We start from the raw sequence: 19,905 nt of genomic DNA, 5'->3' as shown, positions 1-19,905 counted from the left end.
CTGATAGGGTTTTACTTTGCTATCTAAAACAATATCTCTTTTGTTTAACTAGAATGCAGTCTCATTAGCCCTACTTCTCAGAAGGGTATTTAAGACCCAAACTATAGTGTGCATGCATGCTAAGTCATTTCATTTGTGTCTGACTCTTTGTGATCCAATGGACAGTAGCCTGCTAGGCTCCTCTACCCATGGGATTCTGCAGTCAAGAATGCTGGAGTGGGCACCATTGCCTTCTCTGCGGGGTTTTCCCAAGCTGGGGATCATACTCGTGTCTCGTATTCTGTGTTGGCAGGCGGGTTCCTTATCACTAGTGCCAAATGGGCTAAGAAGGCATGGAGATCTTGGTGGTATATATTATTGCATTTAAAGTGTTATGGTGACATAGTGGGTGGAGCTGTTGGATTCACCACGGAGGTAGAAAGGTAATATTTCTTATTTCCTCACCTGTCTCAAGGTTTTCCTTTTGCAGGAAATTTCTGCCAACTGATGTTAACATCGCCAGGGTTTGAGTAGCTTTTGCCTAAAGGAGTATGAACATAATAGAAGGTTTTAAAATATTTCTAAGTAAGAACTTGTATGCCCTGAATTGTGTCACTTCATATATTGAATTCCTAACCACCAAGGTGACTACATTTGGAGGAAAGGCCCATCAGGTGGTGGGTGGTGGTGGTTCAGTCACTCAGTTGTGTCCAACTCTTGCAACTCCAGGGATTGTAGCCCGCCAGGCTCCTCTGTCCATGGGATTTCCCAGATAAGAATACTAGAGTGAGTTGCTATTTCCTTTTCCGGGGGATCTTCCCCACCCAGGGATCAAACTCACATCTACTGCATTATAGGCAGATTCTTTACCAACTGAGCCAGCAGCGAAACTCATAAGGAGGTAATTAAATTTAACTGAATGAAGTTATGATGGTGGGAATTTAATCTGATGGGAATGGTGCCCTTATAAGAAGCTGAAGAGGAACCAGAGTTCTGTCCATGTACCACAGAGGAAAGGCCATGTGAGAATAAGGCCAGAAGATAAAGCAAGAAAATAAGAGTGCTCTCACCAGAAGCCGAACATCACTGCACCTTGAGCTGAGATTTCTAGCCTCCATAACTGTGAGAAAATAGTTTCATAGTTTAAATTGTCTAGTCTGCGGTATTTTGTTATGGCAGCCTCAGCTGTCTGATACTGTGCCTGTCATGCTAAGCTAATACTTTCTGTCTAGGAAGTTAAATTCTGGCAGTTTATTCCCAATGTCATTTAAATTAGAGCTTTTTCAATAGAAGAAATTTGATTGCTATATAGGAGATTATTGTTGAAGGATTCGTTTCTCATAAAAGAAATATTCTAAGTCTTTGTAGAAAAACATAAGAAAGAATTTTTCTTTGCCCTAGGGCTTCCCTGGTGGTTCAGTGGTAAAGAATTCGCCTGCCAATGCAGGAGATGCAGGTTCATTGCCCCGAGAAAAATCCCTTGGAGGAGGACATGGCGACCTGCTCCAGTATTCTTGGACCTAAGAATCACTGGGAAATCCGGTGGACAGAGGAACGTGGTGGGCTACAGTCAGTGGGGTCACAAAAGAGTGGAATACAACTTTAGTGACTGAACAACAAAAACCCTTATATAGGGTGTTGTTTTGACTTTTTGAAAGGTTCTTTAATACTTAATTTCTCAATATATGCATTTCTCCAAGACCTGAGTATCCAAATATTACATACCACATGTCTAATATTCCATAATTCTGCTTCTTAATGGAAGTTAATATGGCTCTAGTTTAGGCTTATGATGAAATTTGTTTTTCTTCTTCTTTTTAGTTAATATTAAATTGTAAAATAAAAAATTCATTTCTAGGACAGGTACCGGGGCAATATTTAAGAGCCATTTTAACTTGGAGGTTGCTGTTACAAAGTCTTTATATACTGTCCCCAATTACTGACCAATATCATCCAGGATTTCTCTCAAATTTTCTCTTATTTTAATGTTTATCATATCTGTTTTGGGTTTTATTAGTAGAATGGACTATTAATATAGTTCAATTGCAACTGAAGCAGTTGCAACAGTTATTTTTAGCATTGCTATTTCATTTTAAAGATTGTGGTTAATATTTTAGGATCCAGACTGAATAGCCTTAGCAACCAAAACAGGGCTGGATTTAATATTAACTCAGCAGTGAATGTGTTCAGAGGACGTGGAATTTGGTGACTCCAGAAAAGAATGATTTTGACTTGGGGTTTAGTTTCAGATTTAGTTTCTACTTTGTAAAATCCTGGTGGAGATTTTTGTGTCCCAATAACGTAAAGGCTTACTTGTACAACTCAGGGTCATCTGAGTTTAGTCATGGCAGGCTTTCCCTTTGGACTTTAACAGTATAGAATTTAAGTGTTTAATTCATTGTTTACATATATATATATATATTTCCCCTTAATCTTTTGTGGTCTTTGTGTTTAAGTAAAAAAAGATCTCTTTGTTTAAGGAAAACAGCTTGTATTTTAAAATTTTTATGTGGTGCATAAATATAGCCTTTTTTAATTTTTCACATATTTTGGCAGTATCTCAAAAGTATTATATGTCAGCCATAATGATGATTATAAGATTTTTAAATGCATTATAAAGTACTTTTATAGTTTTATCTTTAAGGAGTAGACATCACTGATGTTCATAAGGAACAACATGGAACACTTCAAAAATGATCATCAAGACAGATTATGTAATGCTTAAGACACTCATATCCTGCCTTGGTGTGTCTTTGGATTCATCTTGGGCCACCTTCTTTGGAGCTCCATTCATAATCACAATTAAAGACTTTTTGTCTCAATGGGATACAATGCATTGGAATATCCACATATCTTTCCAAATACCATTCCCTTTGATAGGAATGACAATCCACCTCACTTCATCTCATCTGCCATTTTTCATTTGACCGATTCCCATTTGCCCATTTAAATATTCCTCAAGTACCAATGTAGTCTTCTTTGACCCTTCCGTGTAGAATCCACAACAGCAAGTACATTTTTCATTATGAATATACTTATTTATTTATCTCCTCCATTAGAGCAAGTATTCTTCAAAGGCAAGGGCTGTGGTTTGGTTACCTAGCATTTCATCTTACGTGCTTTGTGCTGAGCCTGGCATATGGTAAGCGGTGTGTAAATACTCGGTCCTGAGATTTGATGTCTTAGATTTGTGAATTCTGCATTCTAACTTTGAAAGTTTGTAACACACACACACACACACACACACACACACACTGACATACACGCACGTCATATATATGGTGGGGTTGTTCCAGGGAGAATAAGTGAATTAAAACAAACAAAAACCTCTCACTGTTTGACTATATTATATAGTAACTTGTTCACTTGTGCCTCATGAGGCAACTCTTGTTTTAACCAATGCCATTTGAGGGAAGTAAGATATGTCACTCCTTGGGAAGTTCTTTTAGAGCTGCTACATGATTTGCTCTGTGCGCATTTGCCTGTAATGGAAATGTGTGATGTACCAGATGATAGATTTCATCAGCCCAGATCTCTAGTTAGAGGCCAGCATAGCAGAGCCAAAATGGACCTGTAAACTACCTGAGGGATAAACGTTCTTGTTTTAGGCAATTGAGGTCTAGGGTTGATTACCACAGCCTAACCTAACTTTTTTGACTGATAGTATTCAATAATTTTTTTTTAATGAAATAGACATTCTCATAAATGCAGAAGTGCAACTGCTTATTTTACATTTTTGTACCTGTTGAAACACTACTTTTTAAAATGTAATCCCACATTTTGTACTTCAGAGATAGTTTAAATAAATATTCCATAAGGAAAAACTAAACTTTGCTATCTCTTTGTCAGCTATCACAATTTTACTTGAACACTTAATATACCATATAAGGTAGTTTGTGTCATTGTAGAGGGCTCTTCTTTAAAAATATTTTGTTTTTTAATTTTTGTACCTTTTAGCCTATGTACGAGCTCCCTGGGTGGCTTGGTGGTAAAGAATCCACCTGCCAATGCAGTAAGCATGGGTTCTATTCCTAAATAGGGAAGATTCCCTGGAAAAGGAAATAGCAATCCATTCCAAATTCTTGCCTGGAAAACTCTGTGGACAGAGGAGCCTGGCAGGCTATAGTCCAGGAGGTTGCAAGAGTCGGACAGCACTGAGTGACTGAGTGCATGCATGCACACGCACACACACACACACACACACACACACACACACACACACACACACACACATACAGCCTATGTACTAATTATATAACCTTGCTACATGGAATAGAATTTCTATTCATTTTTGTTTATGTCTCTACAAATGCATGTATCTGCTTTCTTTTATTTACCAAGGTATTTGTTCATTTATCTTCTCTTTCATTCATTTATTAATTCATTCAACAACCCCTTTTGAATGCCTACTATTTGTGTTATATTTGGTACTAGAGGCAAATGAGTGTGTGTGTATGTGTTTGTATTTGTGAGGAGTGTACTAGTCAATGGATATTGAGATAATATTACATTGACTCTATCCTGAGAAACTTTACAGCCTAGTGTAATATGTAATCACAATGGATTCTGAACACTGCAATCACCAAATTACAGTGGATGGTCAACATTTTCAGTTGAATAACTGTCATTTGGAAACTAAGTGGTGATGTCTTCAGAATTCTACCATTCAACTGAAAAAGAACAATTGTCCAAAAAAAAAAAAAAATGTGCTGTTTGACTCAGTGAGCATGTAGGGCAGTTATAAGGACTTAGATAGATCACAATACCTGGAAAGCCCCTCAGAGTGGGGAATATAGTTTCTTAGAGGAGTAAATACTGCTTAAAAACACTTAGAAGAGTTTCTCTATAAACAATCCAGACCAAGAGCCAGCTCTCTTCTTTGATAAAGTAAAAAACGTCAACATGAATTGCTCCTTGAACTGTTTCCATTTTCTGTGTTTTGACTTCTTGTTCAGGGATCTCCTAAAAATAGCATGTGCATGCATGCTAAGTCACCATCAGTTTATTTTCCATTTTCCATTATGATACTATTGGATGCCGTGTTATGTATTGAAATTCCCTGGATTCTCTCTTTTGATTTATTTCTCATTATCATTCATGGAATGTTTTCTACAATATTGGTTTTGGGTTTCCTTCTCTTTTCTGTACATGTTCTCTCATTTGGTGATGCATTTACTCATAGGACTTTGTCTCTCGCCATCATATAAATGACTCTTAAATCAATATTTATATTAATGATTTCTTTCCTGAGTTCTATCCCCACATTTGCAATTAACTGGTGGGTGTCTCCTTTTAGACATTATTTAAATGTTCAAAATTAACGTTTCAAAGATGAAATTCTTATATTTTCTTTCATTCAAAAAGCAAATAATCCCCTTAAGCTACAAACTTCCAAGTCATTTACTCATGGTTAAGGCCATGTTATAAGCTATTAGACAAACCTACATTCAAATGTTAACTTTACTCTAAAAGCTTTGAAGTCTTAAATAGTTTTATAAGCATCTTTTTTTTGGCTTGTACACTGAGCTGGATTCAGTGCAGGTCCTAAATAATGGTGGTTTATTTTTGTTGTTGTTCAGGTACTAAGTCATGTCCAACTCTTTGTAACCCTGTGGACTGCAGCATGCCAGGCTTCCCTGTACTTCACTAGCTCCAGGAGCTTGCTCAAACTCATGTCCATTGAGTCAGTGATGCCATCCAACCATCTAATCCTCTGTCACCCGCTTCTCCTCTTGCCCTCAATCTTTCCCAGCATCAGGGTCTTTTCTAATGAGTCAGCGCTTCACATCAGTTGGCCAAAGTATTGGAGCTTCAGCACCAGTCCTTCCAATGAATATACAGGGTTGATTTCCTTCAGGATTGAGTGGTTCATCTCTTGGCTACCCAAGGAACTAGAGTCTTCAGCACCACAGTTTGAAAACATCAATTCTTCGGTGCTTAACCTTCTTTATAGTCCAAATCTCACATCCATACACAACTACTGGAAAAGTCACAGCTTTGACTATACAGACCTTTGTTGGCAACGTAATGCCTCTGGTTTTTAATACACTGTCTAAAGATGGCCACAGCAGCCTGAAGAGGCTGGTATTTAAAATTAATCTTCATGTTCAAAATAAGGAACTAATTATGGTTACTTCCACCTTTAAAATAATTTTTACATTAATTCTGTGCTTTCCATTCCCACATAACCAATTTGATTTTCATCCTAATAATGATTTCTCTTCCATGTATGTTATAAAGGACTAGACATTTGATTTAGGCTTTGACATATGGGCAGAGATTAGCATAAAATGTGACAGAAGGACATTTAGGTGAGAAAAAGCATTGAGATAAGACAATGAACCTTGTTTCCAATGACAAGCAAAGATTGGAGTTTCTCTGGGCATGGATTTCATGTAGAGGAATTGTATGGGAATAGAATTTGAAATAAACCTTTTGTGTGTAAAGCACTGTGTATTTTCCTGCTGGAGTCAAGGAAGGACATGACCAAATCTATGCTTCAAAGGTGTACATCTGACATAAGAATGTGACTGAGTGGAATGAGGAGGTACTGGGGACAAGGGCATGAGTTAGGAAGTTACTGGAATTATGCAGGTCAGAAATAATATTTGTCAGTCATGAAGGGAAATCTCAGAAAACAATGTTGCAATTCAGGAGAAGGCAACCTCTATTTCAGAGACTGGACTCTAATCCCTAAGAAAAGAAATAAAAACAAACGGAGAAAAACTAGATTGTAGAAAAGTAATCAAAAGCAGAAACTTCGGTGTGGAAGAATGTGGTGGAAATCTAGTTGCTATAACAGGACTATCATGTGAGCTAATGAATTCAGGAAAAAGGCAGGAACTCAAGCTGTTCATGAAAGGAACTCAATTATGTTCACAAAGCCTCTCATATTATGCAGAATTTCCTTACATGCACATATGCATGTGACATTTCTCTGGGGACAGTACCTAGGCATTTACAAAATCACAAGAGGCTCAGGAACTAACATATTTAAGATTTAGACAGTGACTGAAATGGTGTTATTCTAATATAGTATTCAATCTTGGTGCCTGGCCTATAGAAGTGCTCCAATAAATATTTATTGATTAAATGAATGGATGAATAAATGAACAAATAAATGAACATTAGTCTTTCCTCTCCATGTTTTCACTGAGGAAAGACACTGGAATGGACTGTCTACTTTTGTTGTTTGTGTACAATGTTGTGGACTTCCTGCGCCAGTGTTGCCGATGTTTTCACTTCAGGAATAAGTGGGCTGGGACCAGTGGTCTTGTTACGCTCAGTCATTGGCTGGGAGCAGCCCAGGAGGTGTGGCTTCATACTGAATGAAGTATAAAGTTCTGTACACTCACCGAGGCGTTTCCTACTCAATCATCCTTCCTTCTCGTCTCCTTTCCTGAGTGTCATACCTGTATCACAGTCTGAAGGCTCTGCCTGCTCCTTTTGTTCCTCTCTCTTTATCATTCACCAGTGTTATCCCCAGGAAATACAAAGGCGCTGTAGCTGAAAGCTGTGATTCAACCGTGCTCCTTGAAGCAGCTTCTTTTAAAGAGAGTTCTGAGAGCACATCTCTTTGTATACTTTCGTATCCTGTAAACTTACAGATCAGATTTGAAATATGATCATGCTACTATGTTTCTGTTGGATGGAAACCAGAATTTTACCACTGTCTGTTGTCCCACTCCAGTGTTCTTGCCTGGAGAATCCCAGGGACGAGGGAGCCTGGTGGGCTGCCGTCTGTGGGGTCGCTCAGAGTCGGACACGACTGAAGTGGCTTAGCAGTAGCATTGACCCTGACGCTGGGAGGGATTTGGGGCAGGAGAAGAAAGGGACGACAGAGGATTAGATGGCTGGATGGCATCACTGACTCAATAGACATGAGTTTGGGTTAACTCTGGGAGTTGGTGATGGACAGGGAGGCCTGGCATGCTGAGATTCATGGGGTCGCAAAGAGTTGGACACGACTGAGCGACTAATCTGAACTGAACTGAACTAAATGTGAATAGCAGTGATGTAGCAATAACTTAGATCAAGAATGCTTGTAGAACTATAATATTTATGCAAAACAGACCAGAGGGAAAAAGTTATTTGTTTACTATGGGGTTCAGTTATTTTAGGGGGCAATGAATAAAACTGTTTACCTCATAAATGTCATAAAAGCAAATATAACCATGCCAAAAAGTCTGAAATAACACAAAAAAATCCTAATTTAAAGAGGGCTTTAATCTTGGAGACAGTTAACCACCAATTAAGTGCTGATTAAGACTACACATTCTATGATCCTAGGAACTATTCTCTTCCTCCAGTCTCCTTTGATATCATTCCAAAAATAAAAATGCAAATTGCATTTTGAAACTATTTAACATTCTGTATTTAAAAGAAAACTTAACTCAAAAAATTTATCAGCTTGTTTGGTTTTGATATGTAGACATTTTCATAGAACTTTGCAGTAGGAAGTGAGCAGAGGGATCATTCAATGCAAATCTATGGATGACTAAGGATATGTTTTTCTCACTGGAAAGTGGTTCTTTGCTATGTATTTGCTATGTAAAGCTGCTGGTCCCTTCCTTTCACTCCTTTTATACTCTTCCATATTCCCAGGTCCTGGAATGTAAACTTGGGTGGGACCATGACATTTTGTAAAAGTCAATTTGGAAAGTATTAATACAGAGACAAAGCAAATGAAAGTAGAAAATGGGTTCAGTGGAAATGGAACTAGAAACCAGGCTTCTGGACTTCCAGTTCTGAGTTTTTTTCTACCATACATTCACAAAGTCAGAATTAATAATGCAGGAGCCAAGGACAGGGGAAGGGAAGGAATGAATTACATAGTAGTAAATTTGAAGGTTTGTGTCTGAACTTACCTAATAAGTTCATAAGGGAGTCAAGAACACAAATGTTGTCTTAAAATTATATTTTAAGAAGAATGAACTAGGGGCTTGTCAAAATCAGCATTATCTATTACTGTAAGTGAAATGTTATAACAAAGTTTCCAATTAATCAGGATTTTCATCAATGAAGTCTGTAAAAGTATAAATAGCTCATAACTTGTAGATGTGAAAGTCTTCACAGGTTTTACATTCCCAGTAGATATCAGTAATGCTTTGATAGCTATAGATATTGTTTTCATCTTTTACATTCTACATAGTAGATTATAATATTTCATCTAGAATTAACATACTGTCTCGAATAATAAAAACAGGTACATGTGCATATACAACCCAATTAGAAAAAAGATTCTGTGGTTGAGGAGAGATTATAGGGATAAACCATCTGCTCACAGGGACACTAAAATTAAAAAATTGTTTTGTGCAAGGGTTTCTTCTGAATCAAAGCTAGCAGTCCACTGGGTTTGGTTTGGAATTTGTTGGATAAAATAATGCATTCAAGGGAACGTCAACTTCATATTATCATTGGCACAAATTTGTCAATGGTATATCTTTCTCTTGATCTTCTCTTAATAATCCAAGTTGTCACTTGAGAAAAAGGGCACCCAATTGCCCATATAAATGCCTGTGCCTTTTTCCTCCACTTATAATGATGGGACATTTTTTGTTCTACTCAGACACAGAACTCTTGTTCTTTTAAATAAATTCTGATCAGGACCCAGTTGCTGAGTGGAGTAAGATACATAAGACAATCTAGTCATCTTTGAGAACCTTAAACAGAAGAAAGTCACAATATTTTTCTTATAAGAAAGTCTAAGACTAGATAATATAAAAATCTATGCACAATGGATTAAAAAATCTTTTATATGCATCTTAGTATATAACACAGTGGCTTATTTACCCCTTAGCTCTTGGCAGTTTGAGTTCAGTCCCTCAGTCATGTCCGACTCTGTGCAACCTCATGGACTGCAGCGTGCCAGGCCTCCCTGTCCATCACCAACTCCCGGAGTTTACTCAAACTCATGTCCACTGAGTCAATGATGCCATCCAACCATCTCATCCTCTGTCATCTGCTTCTCCTCCTGCCTTCAATCTTTCTCATCATCAGGGACTTTTCCAATGAGTCAGCTCTTCACATTAGGTGCCCAAAGTATTGGAGTTTCTGCTTCAGCACCAGTCCTTCCAAAAAATGTTCAGGACCGATTTCCTTTAGGATGGACTTGTTGGATCTCCTTGCAGTCCAAGAGACTCTTAAGAGTTTTCTCCAACACCACAGTTCAAAAGCATCAATTCTTCGGCGCTCATCCTTCTTCACAGTCCAACTCTCACATCCACACATGACCACTGGAAAAACTATAGCCTTGACTAGATGGACCTTTGTTGGCAAAGTAATGTCTCTGCTTTTTAATATGCTGTCTAGGTTGGTCATAACTTTTCTTCCAAGGAGCAAGCATCTTTTAATTTCATGGCTGCAATCACCATCTGCAGTGATTTTGGAGCCCCCAAAATTAGTCTGCCACTATTTCCAGTTTCTGCCTCTATTTGGCATGAAGTGATGGGACCGGATGCCATGATCTTTGTTTTCTAGATGTTGAGCTTTAAGTCAACTTTTTCACTCTCCTCTTTCACTTTCATCAAGAGGCTCTTTAGTTCTTCTTCACCTTCTGCTAAAAGGGTGGTGTCATCCACATGCCTGCTGCTGCTGCTGCTGCTTCTAAGTCGCTTCAGTCTTGTCCAACTGTGTGCAAGCCCATAGATGGCAGCCCACCAGGCTCTGCTGTTCCTGGGATTCTCCAAGCAAGAATACTGGAGTGGGTTGCCATTTCCTTCTCTGATGCATAAAAGTGAAAAGTGAAAAGTGAAAGTGAAGTCTGTCAGTCTTGTCTGACTCTTTGTGACTCCATGGACTGCAGCCTACCTGGCTCCTCCATCCATGGGATTTTCCAGGCAGGAGTACTGGAGTGGGTTGTCATTGCCTTCTCCACTGGATATCTGAGGTTACTGATATTTCTCCCAGCAATCTTGATTCCAGCTTGTGCTTCATCCAGCCCACTGTTTCTCATAATGTACTTTGTATATAAGTTGAAACCCTTCCCTGGTGGCTCAGATGGTAAAGCATCTGTCCATGATGTGAGAGACCTGGGTTCGATCCCTGGGTCGGGAATATTCCCTGGAGAAAGGAATGGCAACCCACTCCAGTACTCTTGCCTTGAAAATCCCATGGACCGAGGAGCTTGGTGCAGGCTACTATCCATGGGGTCACAAAGAGTCGGGCACGACTGAGCAACTTCACTTTCACTTTAAATAAGCAAGGTGACAATATACAGCCTTGATGTACTCCTTTTCCTATTTGGAACCAATCTGTTGTTTCCTGTCCAGTTCTAACTGTTGCTTCCTGACCTGCATATAGCTCTCTCAAGAGGCAGGTCAGGTGGTCTGGTATTCCCATCTCTTTCAGAATTTTCTATAGTTTATTGAGATCCACACAGTCAAAGGCTTTGGCATAGTCAATAAAGCAGAAATAGATGTTTTTCTGGAACTCTCTTGCTTTTTCAATGATCCAACGGATGTTGGCAATTTGATCTCTGGTTCCTCTGCCTTTTCTAAAACCAGCTTGAACATCTGGAAGTTTATGGTTCACATATTATTGAAGCCTGGCTTGGAGAATTTTGAACATTACTTTACTAGCATGTGAGATGAGTGCAATTGTGAGGTAGTTTGAGCATTCTTTGGCAATGCCTTTCTTGGGGATTGGAATGAAAACTGACCTTTTCCAGTCCTGTGGCCACTGCTGAGTTTTCCTAATTTGCTGACATATTGAGTGCAGCACTTTCACTGCAACAACTTTTAAGATTTGAAATAGCTCAACTGGAATTTCATCACCTCCACTAACTTTGTTCATGGTGATGCTTCCTAAGGCCCACTTGACTTCACATTCCAGGATGTCTGGCTCTAGGTGAGTGATCACACCATGGTGATTATCTGGGTCATGAAGATCTTTTTTATACAGTTCTTCTGTGTATTCTTGCCACCTCTTCTTAATATCTTCTGCTTCTGTTAGGTTCATACCATTTCTGTCCTTGGCAGTTTCAAATAACCCATTATGGAAATACTACTACTTTTTTTTTGGGCCTTATCATTTTACCACATGTTTAGATTGCAATTTTTAAAGGATTCTAAAGATAAGGATTAAAAAAAAATATTTGGCTATATGTTAAAGAAAAACAGTATTTATTTTGGCTATAGTTCCATGATATGAAGCTCAGTCAATATAAAACTGTGAAAAGTGACTTTTTTCATTCATTCTGTAAGAAGTCAGGTGTATTCTAGCTTGCTATTTGTGTCATTAATATCAGGAAGTCTTATAAATGATTAATACTTAGTTGTTCTTTTTTGAAGAACTAAAGAAGTGATGTCATTTTGACCATATATTTTTTATTTTTTAAAATTGAATAAATTTATATTTTTGAAAAGGGTTTGAAATCATATTGGCCATGAGGAAATATCCCACATGAAGGTCAGAGAAACCCCAGTAAGATGGTAGGCTCTGGAGCAGCTGAAAAATTGGTAAAGCTATGTGCTGAAGAATTGATGTTTTTGAAGTGTGGTGTTGGAGAAGACTCTTGAGAGTCCCTTGGACTGCAAGGAGATCCAACAAGTCCATCCTAAAGGAAATCAGTCCTGAATATTTTTTGGAAGGACTGGTGCTGAAGCAGAAACTCCAATACTTTGGCCACCTGATGTGAAGAACTGACTCATTGGAAAAGACCCTGATGCTGGGAAAGATTGAAGGCAGGAGGAGAAGCAGATGACAGAGGATGAGATGGTTGGATGGCATCATTGACTCAGTGGACATGAGTTTGAGTAAACTCCGGGAGTTGGTGATGGACAGGGAGGCCTGGCACGCTGCAGTCCATGAGGTTGCAAAGAGTCGGACATGACTGAGGGACTGAACTGAACTGAAATCATATAAAGGGAGGGGCATAAACATCTTAATGGAAATAACATTTAAATTTGTTATTTATTAATAACCAAATCATATGTGCATTTATTAATTATATATAAATTTATTAATTTATTATACAGTTGAGGAAAGAATATTAATGGCATTGAAAATCACAATACTTGTTATTATATTGACCACAACTATATCTAGCATTAATGTGCCAGAAACTGTTCAAAACACTCTTTATGTGTTATCTCAGTTAATCTTCATGACCATCTCATGAGATAGGTTTCATAATCTTCTAGTTTACAGAATATGAAATTGAGGTTTGATTAGGTTTTCTGTCTTAAGTCTTAAAACTACCCAATCATTAGAAACAAGAAGTCCAACTACAAAGTCTCTAGTCTCTTTTATGACTCCTTCTGCTTCCAGAATACTGTTTTCTTTCCCCAAGTTTGGAGCATTTTGTGTCCATATCTTATTTGTTTGCAGTATTGCAGGAGAGTGCCAAGAATTTGGGCTCTGGACTCATATAGATTTGACTTCTAATTCTTACTCTACCCTCTTAATTGCTGTATCATTTGGTAGAATTACAAATTCCCCAAGTCTTATATCCCTAAATTCTCTGGGGTTTCTTTCTTCATCCATAAGTATAAACAGTAATGTCAATCATGTGTTTATTGCAAGCATGAAGTGAAATAATGTGTGGTGACCTAATAGTATAATGTCTGGAACCTAAATATTATTGAAAGAGAGTCATTATCATTTTAAATAATGTTTTAAATACTAATCCAAAGCCGTGTAATTTTATAAAGAGTTAGTAGTAGTGGTAGTGCTCATGCTCAATAGTGTCTGACTCTAGGCGACCGGATGGACTGTAGCTACCAGCCTCCTCTGTCCATGGAATTTTCCAGGCAAGAATACAGCAATAGGTTGCCATTTCCTCCTCCTGGGGATCTTCCTGACCCAGGGATTGAAGCCCAGTCTCTGGTGTTTCTTGAATTGGCAGGTGGATTCTTTTCCCACTGAGCCACTTGGGAAAACCTTCTAAAGATTCCTCACTTAATTTGAGTTCTCAGGTACATTTTAATGACTTTTTCATTCTCTAATATGAAGCCATAATACTGGACCCAAAATATGTAGGAAAGTTGGACAAGCTGGAAAGAGAGAACAGAGTTGTAGGGATAATTTAATCTTTGCTAGCCTAGTATTATGAGGTGATTTTTGTGTCCCTATAAAGTTTATGGACACACTACTACTAAGCTGAAATCCTAACCTTATGTTAGAATTATTTGAAAATAGTGTGGTTGCAGATGCAATTATGTAAGATGAGTTCATTAGAGTAGTAATATAATATGTCTGGTGTCTTCATAAAAAAGAGAAATTCGTCATGTTTTCATTATTTGTCTCTATGTATTTTTTGATTTCCTCTTTGATTTTCACCATAAAAAAAGAATTAAATAATGCCTTTTGCAGAAACATGGATAGATGGACCTAGAGATTATCATACCAAGTGAAGTAAGTCAGAGAAAAATAAATATCATATGATATCAAATATATGTGGAATATAAAAAAAGATACAAATGAAATCATTTACCAAGCAGAAACATACTCATAGACTTCAAAAACAAAGTTACGGTTACCAGAAGGGAAATGTAGGGGTAAGGATAAATTACAAGTTTGAGATGAACATATATACAATTCTATATATAAAATAAGTAATCAACAAGGACCTACTGTATAGCCCAGAGAACTCTACCCAATATTCTGTAATAATATATGGAAAAAGAATCTGAAAAAGACTGGATATATGTATATGTATAAGTGAATCATTTTGTTGTACATCTGAAACTAACGCAATATTGCAAATCAACTATAATTAATTTTTATTGCAAAATAAAAATTAAATTTGAAAAGAAATTTCTCTTTAAAAGCAGGGAAATTTGGACCACAAGAATGTCATGCAAGAGATACAGAGAGAAGATGGCCATCTACAAACTGAGGAGAGAGATCTGGAACAGATCTTTACGTAACAGTTCTCAGGAGGGACCAACTCTGCTGACTGCTTGATTTTGGGATCAAAACTACAATGAATTTCTGTTGTCTGAGGCAGTGTGTGGGACTTCGTTCCTGCAGCCTTAACAAACTAATATACCCAGAATCCACTCTTCATGCATGTCTTCTGGGAGAACCTCTTTCTCACCATCAACTTATATGATTCAGACGAGGCTGGCTCTATCCCAGCCTTATCCATGGGTGTGTGAACCTAGATTGGCTTATTATGGAAGCCCAAACCTTTGTTTAGTGCTTGTGATACAAACAGTGGAAACAGTGTCAGACTTCATTTTGGGGGGCTCCAAAATCACTGCAGATGGTGACTGCAGCCGTGAAATTAAAAGACACTTACTCCTTGGAAGGAAAGTTATGACCAATCTAGATAGCATATTCAAAAACAGAGACATTACTTTGCCAACAAAGGTCCATCTAGTCAAGGCTATGGTTTTTCCACTAGTCATGTATGGATGTGAGAGTTGGACTGTGAAGAAAGCTGAGCGCCAAAGAATTGATGCTTTTGAACTGTGGTGTTGGAGAAGACTCTTGAGAATCCCTTGGACTGCAAGGAGATCCAACCAGTCCATTCTGAAGGAGATCAGTCCTGGGTGTTCTTTGGAAGGACTGATGCTAATGTTGAAACTCAATACTTTGGCCAGCTCATGTGAAAAGACTCTGATGCTGGGAGGGATTGAGGGCAGGAGGAGAAGAGGATGACAGAGGATGAGATGGCTGGATGGCATCATTGACTCAGTGGACATGAGTTTGAGTGAACTCTGGGAGTTGGTGATGGACAGGGAGGCCTGGCGTGCTGCAATTCATGGGGTCGCAAAGACTCGGACACAACTGAGTGACTGAACTGAACTGAACTGTGATACAGAAATTGACATATAACACAGATGAGACATAATCCAAGATGTTTGTGGGGAACTACTATAAAAAATCCATTTTGTGTTGCTATAGCTCATAGGTCAAATCACTGTGCCTATAAAGAGTCCTATTTTTTAAAATTAGGTTTGTGAGTCATTTGGTCTCTACTGTAACTACTCACTCTGCCTTTGTAGTGCAAAAACAGCCTTAACCAATATATAAACCAATAAGTCTGGCAGTGTTCCTGTAAGCTCTATGTAAAAACAGGTGTCAGAAGAGATTTGGCCCATGGGCTGTAGTCTGCTGACCTCTGCCACAGATAATAAAATATTAGTCTGAAACATCTTGGTGTTACCATAACAAGATCATGTTGTAACAGAAATCTAACACAGGGAAAAATAAAGGTGAGCTACAAAAAGACAGATTCCTAAATATATTGTGACACAGTGAAACAAGAACATAAACATTGAGTTTCGTGACCCGAACAATTTTCTTTTTTATTTAAATCAGTCTGAGCTGGATGGGAGTATCTTTCCATAGAAGGTGTTCTAACAGATTAAACTTCCCACATAGTGTTGATGTATAAGGAGTACCCAATATTAGCCTTCTTTCCCATCTGATAGCAACTTGTGGATTTTTAAGATAGTACTTTTTTTTCAAGGAATAGAGTATATTCAGGATGAAAATACTACAGATGAACAAAGTGAATGAAACGTGAAAATGGCCATATGACCTCATACTTTCCCCTCTCTCCCTTCTGGATTGCCCAGACGGACTCCCTTTCTTAAAATAGCCATACAACTTCATACTTTCCACCTTTTTAAACTGACTTTATTCCCTGAATCAAAAGCAAGGATGAATAAAGAAATTAAGTTCCTTAGTTTTGTTCTCTTGATTTTCCTTAGAAAGATATCAGTTTATCAATGTTCCACTCCTTATGGCTGCAGGGTTCTTAAAGATGGAGTGGGGTCTGTCTATAGACTGTAACATTGATCATTGCAGGGGAGAATAAATATATGGTGAACAGAGTAACTAGGATGGGGGTAATTTGACAGCACATACAGGATCGAACACATCAGATACAGGATAGAACACACTGGATATTGAAAACTAAAAAGGCCAATTTCACTTGGTAAACAAGAATGTAGTTTTAATTACAACAAAACCTTTTTAATGCTTAACAGACCTAATTTACATATGGTGACACTCAAGGATGAGTGATCTCCATTGCAAATAGAGAACCAATGGACCCTTGAGATAGCTCCAACATATGTCTTTGTTATTGAAGAAAGAAATGTGCTAGTGACTAACTGAAAAATGTATTTATTTCCATTTTTTAGTTTTGGGTGTACTTTACCTTTTATTTAACTCTTTTCATTATTTCACTTTTATGGAATTTTGATTAGAATAACCATATTTGATTGCAATAGAAGAATTTTTTCAGGATGACCTACTGATTAATCACTGTTCATTAATTCATTTATTCTGTCTTGTATGAATATAAAAATACTTATTAAATTCTCATTAAATGTACAATATTTCTTTCTGTTAGAGTTTTACGTGCATTCTTAGTTCCTGGAATAATACCTTTATTGCTAGGAACAATGCAATTGAATACATGTTTAATAACACCTTTTGAATGTACAAAGAAGTTAATCTATTTCTCTGAATATATGATATAAACTTCCTACATACTTGAGGAAGCTACATGATTACAGAGACGAATCTCTGGTCAATAATTGCCATAATAAATTATAATAACAAAGAAACTGAAGAAATGGTGGATAGTTATAGAGTAGGATAAAGAGTTCAGAATGAGTAGTGGTTGAACTAGATTCTGAGCAATGAATGATTAGAATTTATTAGAAGCAAAAGATAAACAAAGATATACCAGGTGAGAGAGCTGGCATGAGCAGATGAGGAATCAGAAATAATGATGTCAATTTTGGGGTTTAGAAATGGGGTGACCAATCTTGGTGTGGGAAGGGAGGTGTTAGTATTGGTAGGGTGGTGTCTGATAAGATTTCATGTAAAGGTAAGGTTGCTGGAGAGGACTTGCTTGGCCTGTAAAGATTTACTTGCTGGCTGGTGAGAAACTACTAGTCTAAGCCCCCTTGCAGCAAGCTCTGCATAAGAAAGAATTAGAAAAATGGCAGATTAGGAAAAGACACACCTCCGGTGACTTGAATCTCCTGGATGCACCTTGGTGTAAGTGTCTAGGCTGTATTTCACCTTTCTCCTCACCCTAGCAACGACCTTTGCACAGTGCATTGAGAACAATGGTCTGCTTACAATTCCTCTTTGTATCCCCAGGGCCTGGAGAATTGATGAATGTTTTAAAAGTAAATAATTGTTTTAAATAATTAATCAATGAAGTATGTATTGCATGCTTTCTATATACAGCTTTATGACAACCACCAGGAAAGAGGAGGCAAAGGCATTTATTTTCAGATCATATCCTTGTTAAATAGAATACATGCTGTATCACTAGAAAAGGTTATTCAAATTGCGTAAGTCCAGTTGATAGTCTATGGAAATTGTTGCTGTGTTGTAATCTTAGACAAAATAGCATAGGGGTCAAGGTCAAGGACATTGATTTGGAGCTAGACTGAGTTTGAATTTAGGCTCTGATGTTATGTTGATATGCCATTGGTGAACCTATTAAACTTTCTGGGCTTTATCATTTCCAGACCATATAAGAAAATGAAGTCTGCTTGGATTTTATGTCCTTCGTATTTAATTTTTAAAATAAATAAAGCCAAAGACTTTATTCAAGTGAAAGTCTAACACACATATATATGTTATATAACACATATGTTATATAACACATATATACATATATATGTTATATAACATATACATACATACATACATATATATATACACATATGTGGAAAAAAGCTGCCTTTATGTCTCCTAAGCCAGGGGATAGCAGTGAGTTTGAGAAGTAAGGAAATTAAGATAATACCTGTTTCCTCAATGCCACTTTGATATTCTCTGATTTGAAACATTGGTACCATCTAAGATTTTTCTTACTCAATCGTTTCTCTTTCCTCTAAGATTAGGAAGATTATTTTTTCTGTGGGAAATCTTTAATTTACTTTAAAATGCTAATAAATAGAAATATTCTTAAGTACATCTTTATCTTCCAAGAATATCATATTTTATCATATTATAACAAGGATGGAACAGAAGAATATGGATTTAGAATTCCAATCTCTTCTGGAAGTATAGACACCTAGAGAAACACAAGACTCTGAAATACAGAAACAAAACTTTCTTCTTACTGTGATTCTGGATTCTGAGTAGCAGGTAGCAACAACTTTTCAACTATGATTTATATGCTCAAAGACACAAGTGTGAGTTTTATAGTATGCCTGCTCCTATTTGATATTGCTGAATTCCCAGGGATGGGCACCATAGATATATCTTTTGCTCACTAAAATAAGCCTACGCAGATAAAAGATGAGGGAGAGAACATTTCATATGTGGGTGACTGTTAACCAGCTCAAAGTTTTAAAGTATATTAAACTTTGAATTTTGGCATTTTAATATTCAGTTCAGTTCAGTCGCTCAGTCGTGTCCGACTCTTTGCGACCCCATGAATCGCAGCACACCAGGCCTCCCTGTCCATCACCATCTCCCGGAGTTCATTCAGACTCACGTCCATCGAGTCCGTGATGCCATCCAGCCGTCTCATCCTCTGTCGTCCCTTTCTCCTCCTGCCCCCAATCTCTCCCAGCATCAGAGTCTTTTCCAATGAGTCAACTCTTTGCATGAGGTGGCCAAAGTACTGGAGCTTCAGCTTTAGCATCATTCCTTCCAAAGAAATCCCAGGGTTGATCTCCTTCAGAATGGACTGGTTGGATCTCCTTGCAGTCCAAGGGACCCTCAAGAGTCTTCTCCAATACCACAGTTCAAAAGCATCAATTCTTTGGTGCTCAGCCTTCTTCACAGTCCAACTCTCACATCCATACATGACCACAGGAAAAACCATAGCCTTGACTAGGCGGACCTTAGTCGGCAAAGTAATGTCTCTGCTTTTGAATATACTATCTAGGTTGGTCATAACTTTTCTTCTAAGGAGTAAGTGTCTTTTAATTTCATGGCTGCAGTCACCATCTGCAGTGATTTTTAATATTAAGAAACAATTACTTGTATATGCCT

The sequence above is a fragment of the Capricornis sumatraensis genome, chromosome 7, assembly GCF_032405125.1.
Source record: "Capricornis sumatraensis isolate serow.1 chromosome 7, serow.2, whole genome shotgun sequence".
Taxonomy (NCBI): Eukaryota; Metazoa; Chordata; class Mammalia; order Artiodactyla; family Bovidae; genus Capricornis; species Capricornis sumatraensis.
The sequence above is the reverse complement of the archived record's forward strand: the minus strand, read 5'-3'. Positions refer to the sequence as shown.